The following is a 19266-nucleotide window of genomic DNA, read 5'->3' on the forward strand; positions in this document are numbered from 1 at the left end:
TGACCGTGAGATCATGACCTGAGCCGAAGACGGACGCCCAACCGACTGAGCCACCCGGGCGCCCCAATGTGTATTTATTTTAAGAGAGAGAGGGAGAGCATGCAAGCGGAGGAGGGGCAGAGAGAAGCAGAAAGAGAGTGCAAGTGGGGAAGGGACACGGAGAGACAGAATCCCACGCAGGCTCCGCACTGTCAGCACAGAGTCCGATTTGGGACTCGATCTCACAAACCATGAGTTCATGACCTGAACCAAAATCAAGAGTCAGACGCTTAACTGACCAAGGCACGCAGGCGCCCCTAATTTTTTAAACGTAAGGTTGTGTCCCTACACTTTGGCACTAATGTGTCCTTTCGTGTATGACATGATGATGGAACACCATGACGGATTCTTGTTTTGCAGTTTGTTTGCATTTTCCTTTTCATTGCCTTTACTTGGCAAGGTTGAAGAGTTTAGGGTCCCCGGTAATTTTCAGTTTTCAAATATTCCAGAATTATCTATCCTAAAAGATGAGAAACTGAAGCCAACAGAGATGCCATGACTCCTCCAGGTTCAAAGATCTGGGTTTAGCAGAACCAGCTCTAAGACTCATGCTCCCTCATTTCCAGGTGGTTCAGCTTTCTCTACACAAGACTCCTGCCCCCTGAGAAGCCCTCTGAGAATGAGTACTTCTCCAACGTAGAGTGCCCTTTATCCCCTGACACTTGCTTGTCGTTGTTGTTTTATTTATTTTTTAAATGTTTATTTGAGAGAGAGAGAGAGCGTGCGCGTGTGCATGAGTGGGGGAAGGGCAGAGAGAGGGAGACACAGAATCCAAAGCAGGCTCCAGGCTCTGAGCTGTCAGCACAGAGCCAGATTCAGGGCTCGAACTCACAAACTATGAGATCATGACCTGAGCCGAAGTCTGATGCTTAACCGACTGAGCCACCGAGGCACCCCGCAACTTGCTCTTTTAATCATTAAGTACTTTGGGGCTCTAATAAAAACTCAAGACTCTTCTTTCTCATTTTTCTGTCTTTATTCCCCTCTAGGAAAAAAAAAAAAAAGTACCTTTTTTTTTTTTTCATTTCGTGCCCTGCCCCCAAAGATGAAGACCACTGTCATGAGTCAGATTAAGAGAATAGGTACTTTTCATTGGCAACTGGACAACTGGCAACTAGAGATTGTGTTTTCTCCCTTAGAAATTTAAGTAATTTATTCAAATACTTCTTTGTTCCTTAAAAGAACAATGTAGAAGAGCGTAGAATAAAAGTCCCAACACTATTCTTCCCCCAGAGAAAACCACAGTTAACAATTTTGCATATATATATATATATATATATATATATATATAAAGATCTAGAATATGTCTAGGTATATATTACGCTCTTCCTTAAAGACTGTTTGAGCTATATATATATATACATATGTATATACATATGTATATATATATATATATATATATATATATATATATGTAAATATGTAGTGTTCTAGCATGTGAAAACCTCATAAATTTGTGAAAGAATACACACACACACACACACACACACACACACAATGAGAGAACATATACCACTATGCTAACTGGTTCTGAGGGGCAGAAGAATGATGTGTCACTTTTATACTAATAAAAATGGTGCTAAAAATATGACTTCAACAGAGAGCAAGCTAAGGTTGCATGAAATAGTTAGTGAACTCAAAGAGTTTAAGAAAGTCAGTTCTAGGGGTGCCTGGGTGGCTCAGTTGGTTAAGAGTCTGACTTGATTTTGGCTTAGGTCATGATCTCACAGTTCATATGATCGAGCTCCCCATTGGGTTCTATGCTCACAGCAAGGAGCCTGCTTGGGATTCTCTCTCTCCCTCTCCCTCTTTCTCTGCCCCTCCGCTGCTGGTGTGCATGCTCTCTCTCTCTCTCCTTCAAAATAAATATTTTTTTAAAAAGTAGTCCTAATAAGATAAAGTGTCTGTGTTAGAAGCAAACTGAATGGTTAGCACAGGATAGGAGGTGAGTAGAAGGCTGTTCTGTGTGTAGAACATTCCTGGGTGTTATAGTGTCTGATCACCCCTTTGCTGCCCTGGATGTTGTTTTGTACATTTCTCAAGTATTGCGTGTGTGTGTGTGTGTGTGTGCGCACGCGTGCACAATGTGTGCATCTTGCAAATATCCAACTAAACTCTAAACTTCATTGTAGGCCAGAACCTTGTCTCCGTGTGCTCATTATTGCCCTAAACAGAGGGCCTGCGCAATACCCAGCACCAGGTAGACACTGAACGTCTGCCATGTGGACTTCTGCGTTTGTTTATGCTCTTCCTTAAAGACTGTTAGAGCTAAAGATGGCTCGAGCTGTTAAGAAATTCCTTCCCCGTCTCTGGTACTATAGTGGCTCATGAGCTTCTTTCGATTATGTTTCTTGTTGTCTTGGAATCTGGCCTATAAACAGAGAATGCTAAGTGCACACCACATCACAATCAGCAAGGACTGGTCATCACGGCTGACACGGAGAATGGAATGTGCTCCCTTTGTAGAGATTGTGGCCCTGGAGAGAAGGTTCAAATTTTCATGAGCCAAACAACCGATCATAGCACCTTCCTGCCACCCAGGATGTCCTGACTTCTATATGGGAACCATCTGGGCCACCATCATGTGGTGTACATCATGATCACCATCAGTAAACTCGGAACATCACTGGATTCCAAGATCAAAAGAAACCTTAAAGGTATCCTCATCCAACATCCATCTTCTTTATGGTTAAGTGATTGGTGATTGTCAGTAATTTACATAATACATTTACTGTTGGGAAGTTTTCTTTTCGCCCGTATGAGGATTTGAAATCTCACTTCCTAAAACTTCTACCCATTGTTCTGCTCATTCAGTCATATTTAAAAATTGACCTCTTTGTATGTCAGATTCTGTGTCATGTGGTGAGGCTAATAAGACGGTAAGGCCACAGGTGCTTTCAACAGCCTCGTGGTTGGGTTGGAAGCTAATTACATAAGTATATAATAAACAGGCTGTATTTGTGTGAAATAATTCCTAGTTTTGTTTAAAAGCAGGGTGGAGGGGCGCCTGGGTGGCGCAGTCGGTTAAGCGTCCGACTTCAGCCAGGTCACGATCTCACGGTCCGTGAGTTCGAGCCCCGCGTCAGGCTCTGGGCTGATGGCTCAGAGCCTGGAGCCTGTTTCAGATTCTGTGTCTCCCTCTCTCTCTGCCCCTCCCCCGTTCATGCTCTGTCTCTCTCTGTCCCAAAAATAAATAAAAAACATTGGAAAAAAAAATTTTTTTTTAAAATTTTTTTTTTTTTTAAAAGCAGGGTGGAGGAGCACTTAACCTAATCTGGCTGGCAGGGTAAAGGAATGGAAGCTTCCCGATGTATGTGATATGTCACTTCTCTCTCTAGCTTGTTAGCCAGGGAACTATTTAACCAGCTATGGGTCAGCCCAATTATATCATCTAGACAAAACTTCCACATCTTTTCTGCAAACATAATACTCTTTGCTGGGGCACAGTGACTGAATCCCCTTCGTTCTTTTCCCCACTCCACTCCCACCCCTATGTAGAAACAATGGCATTTGAGAAATTGACCCCAACTCCAACCATCATATCATATCCCTTGCCAGGATCCCTAATCTAAGCCTATCAGTGCATGGCATTCCACTGATGACAAGTACTCGTTTTTTTTTTTTAATTTTATTTTTTTATTTTTTAGAGAAAGAGAGTGTGTAAGCAGGGGAGAGGGACAAAGAGAGAAAGAGAATCCCAGCAGGATCCACGCACACTCAGCACGGAGTCCCATGTGTGGCTCGATCCCACAACCCTGGGATCATGACCTAAGCTGAAATCAAGAGTTGGCCGCTCAACCGTCTGAGCCACCCAGGCGCCCCAAGTACAATTACTGTTTAAGGAGTGGGAACATTATGAAGGGAAAAAATATGTTCTGGGCTTGGGAGTGGCATACTTTCTCTCATGTTTTCTTTCCAGAAATGAATGAGGCAACATGTAGCCTATTTTCTACCAGTGGGCAACTTACATCCATGATAAAGCCAACACTGTTATCAGAAGAGAGACAAAAGGAACTTGGATCCTTGATCACATCGCTGAACTGGATGAACCAGTCCTGACACACACTTCCAAGCACGTAAGCCAATAAACGTACTTACTCGTGAAGCTAGTTTCATCTAGGTTTTCTGTTATTCACTTCTAGAAGCATCTTAAGTGTTTAACTCACCTAAAGCTTTATTAAAGCAAAACGATAGAATGTCTATGTTTTTCCCCCCAAACAACCAGTCTCATAATATTAAGAAGGGAAAGAAAGTTTCTTCGGTATTCTTGTTTTTGTGAATCAATTGTGGTTCCTTGGGCCCAAAGGCATATTTTCCAGCAGAAATGTTCTTGATTCACTTACAGAATGGATAACAGTTGGAAGCAATTCAGCTCCACAAGTATTGATTAGATTACATGTCTACTCTTTGCCCTGCATTATGCTGGGCACGAAGGTATATGCAAAGTGCTTCTGAATAAGATATGGCGCCTTTCTTCAAGGAGTTTAAAACCCTTTGGAAATCAAATGCAATATAAAGAGCTTGAGCTTTGGTGTCACATACCGAGTTTCAAATCTTGCCCTGCCTATTATATGTCTGGCACTCTACGTAGGCTGTCTCCTTCAATCTTCACATCAACTGTTAAGGTCATTATTTATGAATGAGGAAATTAAGTTCAAAGAGGTAACTAACTTTCCCGAAGTGACTTGTCAGACATGATGGCGCTGGGAAATGAATATAGGACTGAGTCCAAAACCAAAGGTATGACCAATGTTTAGGTGGGAGTTGAATGTGCCATTAATAGGCAAACACCCCCAGCCAGCCAATTTATGTCTATTGTAGTTCTTCTGTCTTAAAGATATGCTACACTCCCAAGTAGTTCTTCTGTCTTGAAGTCAAAGGTGGTGCTCGGTTGGTCTTTCAGGGGAAAAAACTCTCAAGTGAGACAAAAGCTCCATCTGATGGCGATTAGTGCAAGAGCATTGAACGCTTTTTTTTAAAAATATATTTATCCATTTAATGAAGATTTATTATACCTAATATATGACAGGCATTGTGCTAAACACAATGAAGAATACAAAGATTCATGAGGTTCAGTTTCTGCTCAGAAGGAGCTATGGCCTTTTAAGTAACAATAACTGCCATGCATCAAACCGTCTACTAACTGCTGGGCATTTTTTCATAATCATCTGTAATCTTTAAATGGCAGGGCAGTATTTTTGTGCCCATTTTATGGATGCAGGAACCGAGGCTTGGAAAAGGCTATACCCAAGTCACACAAGCAAAGTCAAGACTTGAAAGCAAGTCTGACCCCAATGCTTGTGTTCTTTTTGTGGCGAGCCACCTAAACTTGATTGACAGAAGCAGTGCCCAATAGGTGCTCCTTTTTTATTCTCTGCTCCTACCACAGTGCTGTCCGCTTAGGCACTCAGTGACTCCACCCTGTTCGTTTTTGGTTCTGTAGCCGAACTCTATCCTCTTGTCCTGATGGTTACCAAGTGATTGGTTTTGAGAAATCTGAGATCCGTTCCCAGTTCTGTTGGCCACAGTAGGCCTTCTTGTCCCTCGTGTAAACTGGCTATACGATTTAGATGCAACAAATACATTTCGAACACCTACTAGGTATGCCGGTCCTTCCACATATGTTGTTTCATGACTCCCGTTTTTGCAAATAATGAATTTGGGGCTGTCATAAATTGCTCAAGGTCACTCACATTGTTAAACGTAGGTCTAAGATTCAAATGCCAGGTCTCTCGACGATCCAGCATAGCTTGAAATATATATCCAAGTTTTCAATATACTTTCCAGGATATGTCCAAGTCTAATACAATCTCTGCTACACCAGATGTGAACGCTGTTGGGTTTTGTATGGTGAGAACTACTTTCATTTAAAGCATTTACTCTCTTTCTTCCTCTCGGAATATTTTACGTCTATGCAACCTCTGCTTTTTTCCTTGGTGTCTCATAATTACTGGTCCTGGCTCCACACTCTCTCCCATAACTATTCCCAGAGGCCAGCTCTCACCATGTTACAGCCTGTCTCCTACTTAAGTTTTCATGAGAAATGCCTCCTTTGTGGCATTTACCAAAGAGGGGGAAAGTCTCCCAAGCTCCTCTAAATAGCATAAAGTACTGCTTTTCTCATAGTCTCGAAAAAGTTTCTTTTTCTTTTCTTTTTTTAACTCTATGGCTTGTCCCACGAGTAGGACCTAGACAGCTTGCCACATGAAACCTCTTTGAGTAGACTTTCTTCAAAACTTTGGTCTGCCTAAAACAGTGATTTACTCTCCTTAGCCCCAGGTAATCTCTTGGGAATGCTTTGTTATTTTCAGAAAGAAGAAAATAGCAAATTAAACATGTGAGATTTATTTTTAAAATTAATGTTTATGGTAAAACTCAGCAGAGGTAAGGACCTCATTGGGGTAAGGCCACAGTAGTTCTTGTGTCTCTTACCTTGTGAAATTCTCAGTAACACATTAGATTTTTCTGTATTTCCTTCATAAACCCATCTTGTTTGACACTTCAGTGTGGTGACCCTTGGACTGAATGGAAAGAGTCTAAATGAGAAAAGAGCTAGGGTCATTCACCGCTACATTCAGAAGCTGTTAAGTGTTTTTGGAGTTCTCTCAAGAGAAAGTTGGCATGAAGTGAGATTCAGAGTACCCTTTACTTGTAAAAAGGGCAAGTGGGAAAAAATGTCCTTGTCTTTTGAGAAAATAAGCAAAATCATGCTTTCAGCAAAATCGTGAAAGCAGACGCAGCATCAGCAAAGTAGTGAAAAGCAATAACTGAGAAGTCTGATAGACCAGAGTGCAAATCCCATCCCAACTACTTATTAACTGCAAGTGGTTTAACGTCCCTGGGGTTGACAATAGTTACGACTTCATAGGATCGTTGTGAGGTTTCAATGAGATAATGAAAGTAAAGCACTTAGTAAAGCATAACTTCCCTGATGATCCTACATCTGGTAAATATCCCAGCTGTTATGATAATGATTATGATTATTTTTTCTAGACTTATCTCTTCAGTGAAGTCCAAGGGCTGTGCAACAGGATGCTTCCACTTGGGCATCTGGTCATCACCTCAAGCGTATAATCCTGTACAGCAGAGATGGATTTTTCTGAGATCAAGGAGAGCGGACAGATGGGACCAATGACATTGACCTTGGAGATAGTTTTAAATTGTTCATTGACATTCTCAATGCGTGCTTGTTGAGGCAATTAGCCTTCAGTCTGTATAAGTATAGGTGATTAGATTTCCTAATAAGGACTGGTTAAGAAAGATTAAATCACTCAAAGTCTTAGCCTATGTCTTCCGAAATCACGGAATATAAATCCAATGATTTGAGGAGGAGAAAGTTGGGCAAGAAGGAATCTGAAAGCTATTAGGTGGCATTGAGAATGGCTTGGAGAAGAAAGGGACAAACTGAACATTCAGCTGATTATCCAGATTGTGCAACATAGGCCTGACAACCCAGGAACCGTTAACGTTTAGTTCTTTAGCAGAATTTCAATTCCTGTCTCACTCTCCTTAAGGGACATCCTAACTCTGGAGCTGTTCCTGAAATTGCCAGTGACCTCTGTTGCAAAGAGACTGTTTCATTGAGAAACTTACCTTAGGCAATCTTTACCAGAAATGATCCCAAAAGCACATGCTAAAACGGGATTTTGGATTGTATGACCTCCTGCCTGGCTGACAATAAGGACCACATCACTGGAGAACTGCCCTTATAGCAAAAGAGTTTATATATTAATTAATTAATTAATTAATTAATTAACTAATTCTTGTATTTACCTGGCACTAAACCAGGCCAAAAAAAAAAAAAAATTGGGATTATCCTTTATAATCCAGGAGCTTACATAGTATTTTAGAATATAAGAAGCATAGACAATCCTAAATTAATCTGTTGGCCCCAGACTGCATTTAGCTTGGTTATTATCAGATTTTGAAGATTTATGAACCACAAATAATACCCTCCCACCCCTCAAACTGTGTGATCTTGCTCTAAATTTTGAAAGGCAGAGTTTCTGGTCAAATAAGCAGGAAATGAATTTCACCAAGTCAAGGAATTCAGCTGACCACCAGGCAAGCCGGCCATTTTCCCAGATAGCTGCCTCTCCAGAGATTATGGAGGCCCAGGGGAAGAGCCAGAAGGAAGCCTGTGTCTAGCTCCACGTGCTTCCTCTCTCCAGACACCAACATTTCTTCCGCAGTATATGAATTAGTTTTGACACAATATTTCTGAATAACAAATGACCCCCAAATTCACGGGTTTAATGAAACAATCACTTATTTTTAAAATCTGTGGGTTGGCTGAGCTGAGGCGAGGCAGGGCTCAGCTGGGTAGATCCCTGGGTGACTGTGTTTCTCTGGGCCAGTTGGGGTGGCTCAGCTCCACATGTCTCTCATTGACCTGGGATTGAAAGTTGGCCAAGGCATGTTTCTCTCATAGAAGGAGCAGAGGCAACAGGGAGTGAAAGGAAGCATGTGAGGCTTCTTAAGACCTGGGCATGGAACTGGCCCGGTCAATCCCACCTACATTGTCAAGGCAAATCACACGGCTGAGCCCAAAGTCTGAGACGCATGGAAATGCACCCCCACAATGAGACTGTGGTAAGGGTATGGATGCAGGGGAGGGTGGAGAATAGGGGTCATTTAGTCCACCAATCTGGGTCATCCCCAACCCTTAAAAAAAGGGCTTTCCCCTGAAGAATTTGAAGTTTCCTTATTAAAAGGATTTTTCTTCCTTCACTTTTCATCATTATTTAGGGTATTAAATCTCCTTCACCCCTCCCTTAGCCAGAGCACAGAATTCTTGTTTTCTTGAACAAATGGAATTAACATTCATGATACTGCCTTTCACTCCCTATAAATAAAAATAAAGGATATAAGATACACAATCTCACCCTCTCTTCCTCCTGCCCCTCCCTGCTCACACACACACACACACACACACACACACACAAACTATAGAGAGTATCCAAAATAAGGAAAAGCTAATTATTGGGTAGGGTTAATCTGAATGTCTTCATGGAGAAGTTGAATATTGAGTACAACCTTGAAGGAAATTACTAAGCTCCTTAAAGCCTTAATTACTCCAAAAAATTTTTTACAAGTCTAAAAATCCAATCGCAACATTCTATCTATTATCCATATGGTGAAAAGAGAGCTGCATGGACTGGTTAGTTTTTTGCTCTTTTACTTGTTATTCACCACAACCCTTCCTTCAGCCATGTCAAGAATGCATACCATTTGGGCCGCCTGGGTGGCTCAGTCGGTTGGGTGTCCGACCTCGGCTCAGGTCGTGAACTCGCAGTTCGTGAGTTCGAGCCCGGTGTCAGGCTCTGTGCTGACAGCTCAGAGCCTGGAGCCTGCTTCGGATTCTGTATCTCGCTCTCTCTCTGCCCTCCCCTGCTCATGCTCTGTCTCTCTCTGTCTCAAAAGTAAATAAAACATTAAAAAAAAATTTAAGAATGCACACCATTAGTGAAAGTTGGGTGAGTGACAGCAGGGATAGCTTAGACCTAACCCATCCCCACAGGTAGACAGAGCTTAACACCCATCTTTGGTGGATAAGGAGTAGTATGGCGCGTGCATGTGCTCTCTGTCTCTGTCTCTCCCCGCGTGTGTACCCAAGAGCGTGTACATATAATCAAAAGTAAATGTATGCTGTGTTTATTGATTCATTAATGCCCATCAGTGATCGGTAAATTGCACGATATCTGCCCAATTGCTGCTATCGTCATTAGGAGCCATTGGTCCATTAAAGAGTATATGTGGGGGTGTCTGGGTGGCTCAGTTGGTTGAGCATGTGATTTCAGCTCAGGTCATGATCTCACAGTTTGTGGGTTCAAGCCCCACTTCGGGCTCTGGTGCTGACAGCTCAGGGCCTGGAGCCTGCTTCAGATTCTGTGTCTCTTTCTCTCTCTCTCTGCCCCTCCCCTGCTCATGCCCTGTCTCTCAAAAATAAATAAATGTTAAAAAAATTTTTTTTAGGTATATGTGCCTGAGCCGCTAAGGTGATGTATAGATTCCCCCCTGCCACCCCGCTGTCTGAAAGTGGAGTGTTCCTATGAAATCTTTTATAAGCCAAAATGGAGTAAAATGAAGAAACAATTACCATTAATTTACATGGAAAACCTTTTGGGCATGCCCAGACCCCAAAAATAACCTCTCTTAGGCTTTTCTGATACCTTAGGGCACATCTTGCTAATGGATACAAAAATAAACTCGATAAAGCACACATGCTCACAAGACACAGTTCAAAGCTGGATGCTGAGATGCCCAGGGAAGTTCCAGGGAAGGAACCTGGCAGCCTCACCGTGGCTCTCAGGGTGTGCGCTGCCCTTCCTAACAGTTCTGCAAAACAAACCCAAAACGCTATTTTCACTTTTCACCTTTTGTGTGTGTGTGTGTGTGTGTGTGTGTGTGTGAAAGCAAACATCTTCCGATTTCTTTTGGTTCATGAAAACAGGCACAAGTGTAAGGCCTTCTGTCAAAGCAAAGTGGCACACTGCCATCTTTTGCAAAGGGGGAGGGGATACCTGTATTGGACAGTTGCATTAACCTTCTGTTTCAAAAACCAAGTTTAAGGTAAAAGAGGAGAAGCCACTTTTGGGGTGAGGTACCCTATTCAGAGTTTCTGTGCCACCCTGACTACCCTCCACCGTAGCTTTTTTTCCATCCTGCTTTCTGGTCTTTCACTTGTCTATACCCACCATCTGACCATAAGCTCCAGGAGGGCAAGGAAGGAGCTTCATTGTTTATTGCTCGGCCCCGGGGCCTGCCGTATGTTAGACGCTCGGTAAATGAGTATTTGTTCAGAGAAATAAACAGCATTCCAATACGTTACACAGCACAATACGAGGGAGGCATTTTGTAACTTGTCAGTGTTGTGCAACTATCTTATAATTATTATAATCTCCGTTAAAATGACCTAATGAGAAAAATTACAATAAGCAAACTTCAGATTACGAATGTACCAGCCCAGGCAATCTGCCCACTTTGCCCGTCACCTAATATGGAGGTTTTATGTATACATCTCAGCACGAACATGTACAGCATATACTTAACAATGTGGGCTACAGGGCATATAAACATACTTCATGGTGGGGGGCAGGCCTATCCCCACCGCCTACATACACACAGAGACAGCCACATTCATAACCCATTCGTGGACTTCACCTTGAAATGGTTTCATTATGAAAGCCCCTCAAGGTTGTGAAATATGACTGAGATTCAAGGGCAAAATAAAACGCGAGTCTTACCAAAGGAAAAATACAGTTTTTCTCTGTGTTAAAAAAAAAAGAGAGAGAGAGAGAGAGAAAGAGAAGATTTTTTCCCCCTTGAACGATAGGACCATAATGATTCAATTTCTCTTGCACCAATCAGCATCAGCTTGTGAGATCCAGACCTGGCACATGGAAATTTCAGCCTTAAGTCAAATATTATTTCAAAGTTAATGACAAAATCTATTTTTGCAGTGGTCTTGTTTAAAATATTTCCCCTTAATACTCTTGAAATGCTGTAATTGAAAGCAGTTATTTGAGATGCCAGTGCATACTTCTTTAATTATGTCCTGTGCCATCTGTTTCCAATGAAAGGGCAGTATCTGTTTGCAGTTACCAATCTTATGAAAAACAGGCTTGTCCCGAAATAGATTGGAACTAAAACCAGAAAGCATTTCTTTCAGAGGCATCCTTTCAAGCCAATTAACTTTAATCATTATAGAAATGTTTATTTCCCATCTTAGTCTCTCCTCACATGTAAATTCCTTCAGGGGAAAAGATCTCTTCTTGTGACTGTTTGAATAGTTCCAATTTGGATTAATCAGAACCTGCTGGCCTGTATATGTTCCAATTGTGAATGCTGGCAGCTTTCTTGATGAAGGAGGCACTCAGTCCCCGAGGAGAACAAATCTAGAAATGCAGCAGGCACACACCTACTGGTCAGGGCAAGTTCTCTTAATCCCCCCCCCCCCCACCCACTGGGGCCCCAGGCTTGGCCCCGTGCTGCCTTCTAGGGTGGGGAACGATGAAGTGGTCCTATGGGCTGGAGACCAGACTCCTAAGCTGGAAGTGTGATACCTTTCTCCCCAAATGAGCCCAATGTTCTCCTAGACCCCACATTTACATGTCACCCTCAGAGAAGCTGTAAGGAGGCTTGGTGACCTTGCAAAACGTCGTATCTGTGGTGGTGGCTTATAAATGACATCATGCTACCTAGGGCCCAGGTATTTCTGAATTACCTCTGTTCTTCAGGGAAAGTTTCTATACACAAGTTAGAAAAAAAGGTTTGTGGCAAATTTATTATTATTATTATTATTAAGTAGCTTCATTCCTCCAAAATGTAAGTTCCTCAAGGAACTTACAGATTTGGGACTGATTTGTACATTTACATACGCCCATACCTAGAACACTGCCTGGTAGAAATAAAACTTCAGTGAATATTTGTTCAATTTATTTACTCTTCTGGACCATGGGGAAGCATTAGCAGAAAACATACAAAGTCTCTGCTCTCATGGAGTCTTGGAGATAAAAACAAAATGGTCATAAGACATGACACATAGACCCATGCATCTTGAGGACCGACCAACAAGGTCATCTCTGTGCTTAGTATCTGATGCAAGGTGTCTGGGGCAGAGTCGGTGTTTAATAAATATTCGATTACTTTAGCTCAACAGACATATGTGACTTGGTTAACCACCTAAGAAAACTGCCATTTATTGAGCCTTTAATAAGGTCCATTCACTGTGATGAATGTTTTAGACACATGAGCTCCTCTAATCCTCAAAACAAACAAGTACTCTCTGAAATAGGTATTAAATATCCCCAGTGTTCAGATGTGGAACTGAAGCTTATACATGGCAGATAGCTTACCGGGGTCAGTCAGTTAGTAGTAAATGCCAACATGAGATTAGGAATCTGTCTTAATTGAAAGTCAATATTCATACATGTTCTCTATTGTCTCTTACACACCACTCAAAGTGTCCTTCAGGAAGGCCTGACTCTAATACATCAAAGCTCAGGGACTTCACGGCCATGTATTTAAAATCTGAAACCACATTATCATAATTTGGGGGGACAATGGTACCCATTCCCACTTCTCCCTTGAAGTTCCTGGAGTTGTACATTGACTGGGTCTCCTCATAATGACAGTCTGCTACTTTGGTTTCCAGAAGCTAGAGTATGTGTAGCTTTGGGATCTCATGAACTTTGGCCAAGAAGCAGAGACTCTCCTTGTTTCCCAAGAATCATGAGGATGAGTAATATAATTTCCACCTTTGGAGTTAAAATGTTATCCCGACTATCCCACGCTCTCTTTCTCTGATGACTTACACGGATCTGTAACAAAATCCTTTAAACTTTCATAACTTAGTCCCATCCCCCACTTTCCAGAAATCAGTCAGGAATTCCCATGAGAATGTCAAGTGAGAGGCAGTACAGGGTGACACAACCCAGGGTGATATGGGGGCAAATGCTGGAAATCCAGGAAGGAGAACTAATTATGCAGTAGCTGAGCATCTTAACACATTCACACTGAGGGCCTTTTGACATTATGCGGTCAAGGAGAAGCTGGTCTCCATGTCCCCGAGGCTGGCATTCAGGGGCTATGACTCATATGCTGGGTTGGGAGCAGACTAATGAGTTATGAACAAACTCCAAGCACGAATTCTGCATCAAATGGCTATGTTCTATTTGTCAACTCTCCATTTATCACATAATAATATCAATCACCACTTCTTAGTCTTCGTGTACAATGTATGAAGTTCTACCCGCTCAGCAAATGAGATGTATCTCTACCCGGAGAACATTCCATATATTCATTAAACACCCACAAAGGCAAATATGGGATGAAGATAAGAGCTCCCTTAAAGAAAAGAGGAATGTCAGGGTGGGGCCAAAGTCAATGCGTTCAAATGAAAAACACTAATTAAAAAAACACCAATAAAAATACCAATCACTTATTTAGTTTCTTACTGTGGGCCAAGTACAGAGCTAGGAGCTTCATAGTGACCTTAGAAGGACACTTTGAAACAAGTGTCCTTATCCCTATTTTAAAGATGAAAAAATTGAGGCTCCAAGAGATTAACACTTGTAGTTTTTCAGAGCTAGCAAATAGTAGAAGCAGAATTCAAACCCAGCTCTTCCTGACTCCAAAATCTCTGCCCCTTCCATACACATGCAGTTGTCTTAAGGATTATATTGGTAGAGAATGTGGTGCAGGAAACTCCCTTGGCGAAGGAAGCAGGTTGAGAAAATAGAGAAGTGAAAAGCTCAATAAAGGATCCTGGAATTATTCCTGAGCCAGACATTAGATCTAAGTTCAATTTTCTGCTACTTCAGTAATGAACTTTATAACTTGGGTATAAAGTTTCACCTCTCTGTGCTTCAGTTGTACCATCTCTTCTATCCAATAAAGAAGATGAATTTAATTCTGCTAAAGATTCCAGCGGGAGGTTTTAGTGTCTAAATCCCACCCTGCCCCTACCTAAGAGCTCTCTGTTGAAGGAGATGGTGAAGCAAGGCCAGATAGCCAAATATGGAATGACATACCAGCATTTCAGGTGGAGGGTTTGTCGGCCATCTTGGGTTTTGAGGCAGGACTGGGCTCTTCTCTCCCTACTCCCATCTAGCATAATTAGCATAGCATACTCTAAATTTTCTGAAATAACTAGCCTTGTGGATAAGAACAGTTAGCCTGCCTCAGCCACCCAACTTCAAAGGAACATAGGGTCAAAAATGTGGGTGAACTTCCCCTTCCAAATAAACGAAGACAGAAGCAGGGGATGGAGAAGAAGCAGAAGAGCATTGCAATTTCTCTCCTCCACAAACGACTTCTAAGACCATTGCTGGTATTTATTATGCATCCATGGATTGATGACACTGCTGTCCATAAACGACAAGGGCTAACATTTCATGACAACCCTTCAAACGGATACATGAAGTGAAATTGCAGATTGCCTATAAAGTAATGACATTGAGATTAAAATCAGGTATTTAATTCAAGCGGTAGAAATCAGAACAATGGTGAAGGGAAAATAATCATAAATCTAGATTTTTTTACTTAACTAAACTATTATTTAAGAGGGAAAGGGAAAACACAGCTTACTATGCAATTTTGCACTGAAAATATTATCAAAGGATGTGCTTCATGACATTTTCACTTAAAGAATCAGGTAACTCTCCTAAGCTCTAAGCTATAGCTCTTTCCTTTTCTTCTGCATTTTTCTGTACCGCTACTACCAGGCAGAATCTATAGAGCTAAGGGGATGTGCCCACCTTCTAGACCCTGGTCTCAATACCCAGAACCTCTGAATTTCCTGCCCAAACAGCCCTGAGCCTACTTACAGATCCTATATAGGTCTCTTTCCCTAGTTTGTCGTTACAAGAGAGGGAGCTGCCACCAGTGGTCACATCCCTGTGACCCAAGAGATGACCAAAAGGGAACTGTTTGCAAGGGTGTGGATGGAGCGTGGATGGATGGTGGGGAGATCTTTAAACACGTACGTAAGGTCTTTAATTGTGTTGGATGGAGCCGCATTGAGAGCAGAATGGGTGCAAGCTGTAGGACACTGCTCTCCCGAGCCATGATTTTCTGGCTTGGAAGTCCGAGAAATCTGAATTTGAACCTAGACTTTGAGGTTGTTATAAAGGCATATTTGTCAAGAAGGATTTTAGAATACCATTTACTTATAATTGATGGGCTTTATTTACAACTATTACATATTTAAACACAGGATCTGTGGACTTTTATTCATATTTTTGTTCAAAGCCCTGTAAATATTAGGGGAAGTCTAGAAGAAAGAGGAGCTTATGAGGCAGGAGTAGAATATAAAAAACAGCAGGAGGTATGAAATTAATAAACAAAGTCCATAAATTAATTAATCAGCAACTATAAAAAAAACCAAAACACTAATGACTAATTTTTTCATAAGTTTATTTATTTATTTTGAGAGAGTGAGAGGTGGGGAGGGGCAGAGGGAAAGAGAGAATCCCAAGCAGGATGCATGCTGTCAGCACAGAGCCCAACTCAGGGCTCAATACCATGAACCAAGAGATCATGACCTGAGCCGAAATCAAGAGTCAGCCTCTTGACTGACTGAGCCACCCAGGCACCCCCTAATGATTAACTTTTGTAGGTTCAATGAGTGCTACATCCTATTATTCAAGAGAAGAACACAAGTAATGAATAACTTTATATGCCATTAAAATATTTAAAGCTGATTATGCACAGTGAAACAATAGAAAGTTTAGGGTAGGCACTAAAGGATTAGAAATATTTAGTTTCTGAACCGAGAGAAGAAAATAAAGGGAAATATATTGAACTTTAATGATCCTACAAAAAAAAGGGGGGGGGAATGAAGAAAAGAAACAGTAGTAAATAGAAAAACACAAAATGAGACTGAAGGAATAAATCCACATTTTAATAATTAAAATAAGTGTAAATGCAATGAGAGTAACGATTAAAAGATAGGGATGAGAAGTTTTGGATAAAATAAAGAATAAAATCCAGCTATCTGCTACTTATAAGACATAAAACTAAAATAAAATGATTCAGGCTGAAATGCAGTTATGAAAAGAAGATACACCATAAACTCTAAAGGGAAAAAAGCTTATTTTGTAATGTTCATACCAGACAACATAGAATTTAGAGAAAGTTAATATAAATAAAGTGTAATACAACACAACAATATAAAGAGAAATAACCAAGGAGAAATTATGATCAAAAATGTATATGCACCTGAAAGCCATAGTTTCTAATATATAAAGAAAAATCTGAAATAAATATGTCCTCCATCAGACCAAACCAAGAATTAACCATAATATACAAGATTTGAATCAACCATTACCAAGCTTGATCTAATATCCATATTTCTATTTTTATATCCATAGAAATTTTCTCCCTTTAATTAGAAAATATACACTGTTTTTAAGAACATAAAATGTATAGGGGCACTTGGGTGGCTGACTCTTGATTTCAGCTCTGGTCATGATCTCACAGTCATGAGACAGATTGCCCCCCCATTGAACTCCATGCTGGGCATAGAGCCTGCTTGGGTTTCTCTCTCTCTCTCTCTCTCTCTCTCTCTCTCTCTCTCTCTCTTTCTCCTCTTTCTCTCTCTCTCTCTCTCTCTCCACTCTGTCCCTCTCCCCCCACATGCACTCTCTCTCCCCCCCCAAAAAAATAATATGTATAAAAAATTAACCACACAATAGCATAGAATTAAACGAAAAATTAATAACAAAAAGAGAAAGTATCCCCTCTATATGAAATTTTTAAAAAACTTAAAAATACTCATGGTATAAAACAAAATAGAAATATATTTACAACTAAATAATGTTGAAAATACTAAATTTTGTAATTTTTTAGGATAATTTAAAAAAATTGTTAGGGTAATTGTAATTTGTTTGCTAATGTGCTGCTTATAAAGAAGTAAAAGACAAATTAACTCTAGAGAAGAAAAGAAATTAATAAAACTTGAATACAACAAAGCAATCGAGGGTATCAGATAGCAGGGTAGATAGACAGAATTAATTTTATAAGAACGGGATCATAGTCTTTATGCTATTTTAAATAATACCAAGCATTTAATTTTACTTTAAGAAGAAAAAGAAACAAATAAATTACTAAACATGAGGTCAAAATTTCTTCTGTGTCACTTATTGATTTTAAAAATCTAATTTTAATAGGAATATATGAAGAAAATTAAATTGGTGCCACTTTTTCTAGAAGCTACATTCCCAGTATCAGACCCATTTTCCTCTCTCCCACCAACAATGAAGCAATTAGTATCACTACACTTCCTTTAATACCCCACCTTCCTGATTTTGTTACTTATGTTATTTTTATGTAAGGGTTACAACATTTATATTGTGTTTTGCAACCATAAATGCCTACAATTTTTTTTTTCTTCCTATTTTTAAATGGATTCGACAGCCACCAGCATTTGGTTTAACTTGACCAGTTTTCCAATCTGGTGTTTCTTAATTTCTTTAAAAATCACTTAATTGCCTGGGTTTTCTTTTTATTATTATTGAATGTTTTAGTCAAGAAATCTTCACTGAGCTCTACAGTCCTTTACCTTTTTCATATATGAGGTGTTGGTCGTTTCTCTTATTTCTTGGATTGGCTGGGTTAAATATTCTAGGGTCTGACATTTGTTCCTATAGAGGCTTGTAGACCTGCCTCATGATATTCTGGAATTTTTTTCCTCCTTTGGTGTCTCACTTTTCCTGCCTATTTATCTAAAGCAATTCTCTTCTAAAAAGCTTTTTTTTTTTTTTTTTAAGTTCAGTAATTTAACCAGGATTCTAGATAGCGCTAATTTTCTATCATTTTTTAATATGCAAAGTGCCCTCTCAAGCTGTAAATTCAATTCATTCTTTTATTTCAGGAAAATTTTTGTTATTATCTCAGGAATACTTCCTTCAATGCTAGATTATATTTGTCTCTCACAACTATCGTCTTCCCCTAATGGCTCAAATCTTTTGTCAACATCTGCCACATGCCATTATCTCTGCTTTCAATCATGCCTATTCACTTCCTTGTCCTGTCTAATTCATTTATGAATTTTGCAATGCTGTTATTAGTTCATAATCTGTTTAATTCAGTCTACAATTTCTTTTTTATCTCATTCTTTTTGCCTCATCCCATCCTTGGGCTCGTATTTTTACGAAGTTATTTTCCGTCGTGAAACATCGATAGCATTATACCATGTTAAGATGGTACAAAGAGCAGGGGCACAGATAATATATGTAAATACCATTATACGTAATGGTATATAATAGATAGTATTTTATATACCCAGACACAACTATTAAATTCAGATACCACAATGCTTTGTCTAAATTATTCGTAAGCTTAGGCTTAGGAACAGACATTAAAATTTGTATATTGTATATTATATTATATAAATATAAATATATGTGATATAAACTGTTTCTAAAGGGAAATTGTGAAATCCAATACAATTTCTATTCATTTCTTTCCATTCTTTCAGTTTATATCAATTCAGCCCAGGTAGAATCAGCTGGATCTAACTGAATACAACTGCTTGCTCTAATCTTGGTCCACCTTCATACTACTGTGAGAAAGTAAAACTCCACGGGGCGCCTGGGTGGCGCAGTCGGTTGAGCGTCCGACTTCAGCCAGGTCACGATCTCGCGGTCTGTGAGTTCGAGCCCTGCGTCAGGCTCTGGGCTGATGGCTCGGAGCCTGGAGCCTGTTTCCGATTCTGTGTCTCCC

General features: G+C 40.3%; 1 long non-coding RNA gene across 2 annotated transcripts in view; it reads left to right on the plus strand.

Annotated features, from left to right (window-relative positions):
* The first annotated feature begins 2478 nt into the window (after positions 1-2478).
* Positions 2479-19266, plus strand: part of LOC131495452 (uncharacterized) — a 34114-nt gene continuing 17326 nt past the window's right edge. The window contains exons 1-3 of one of the 2 annotated variants that reach the window (XR_009253952.1): positions 2481-2696; positions 3959-4115; positions 7033-7319. This is a non-coding gene — a long non-coding RNA (uncharacterized LOC131495452). Of the gene's footprint in view, positions 2697-3958; positions 4116-7032; positions 7320-19266 lie in introns of those variants that run through there. The other variant, XR_009253953.1, reaches the window with a different exon arrangement.

Source organism: Neofelis nebulosa, chromosome 15, assembly GCF_028018385.1.
Source record: "Neofelis nebulosa isolate mNeoNeb1 chromosome 15, mNeoNeb1.pri, whole genome shotgun sequence".
Classification (NCBI taxonomy): domain Eukaryota; kingdom Metazoa; phylum Chordata; class Mammalia; order Carnivora; family Felidae; genus Neofelis; species Neofelis nebulosa.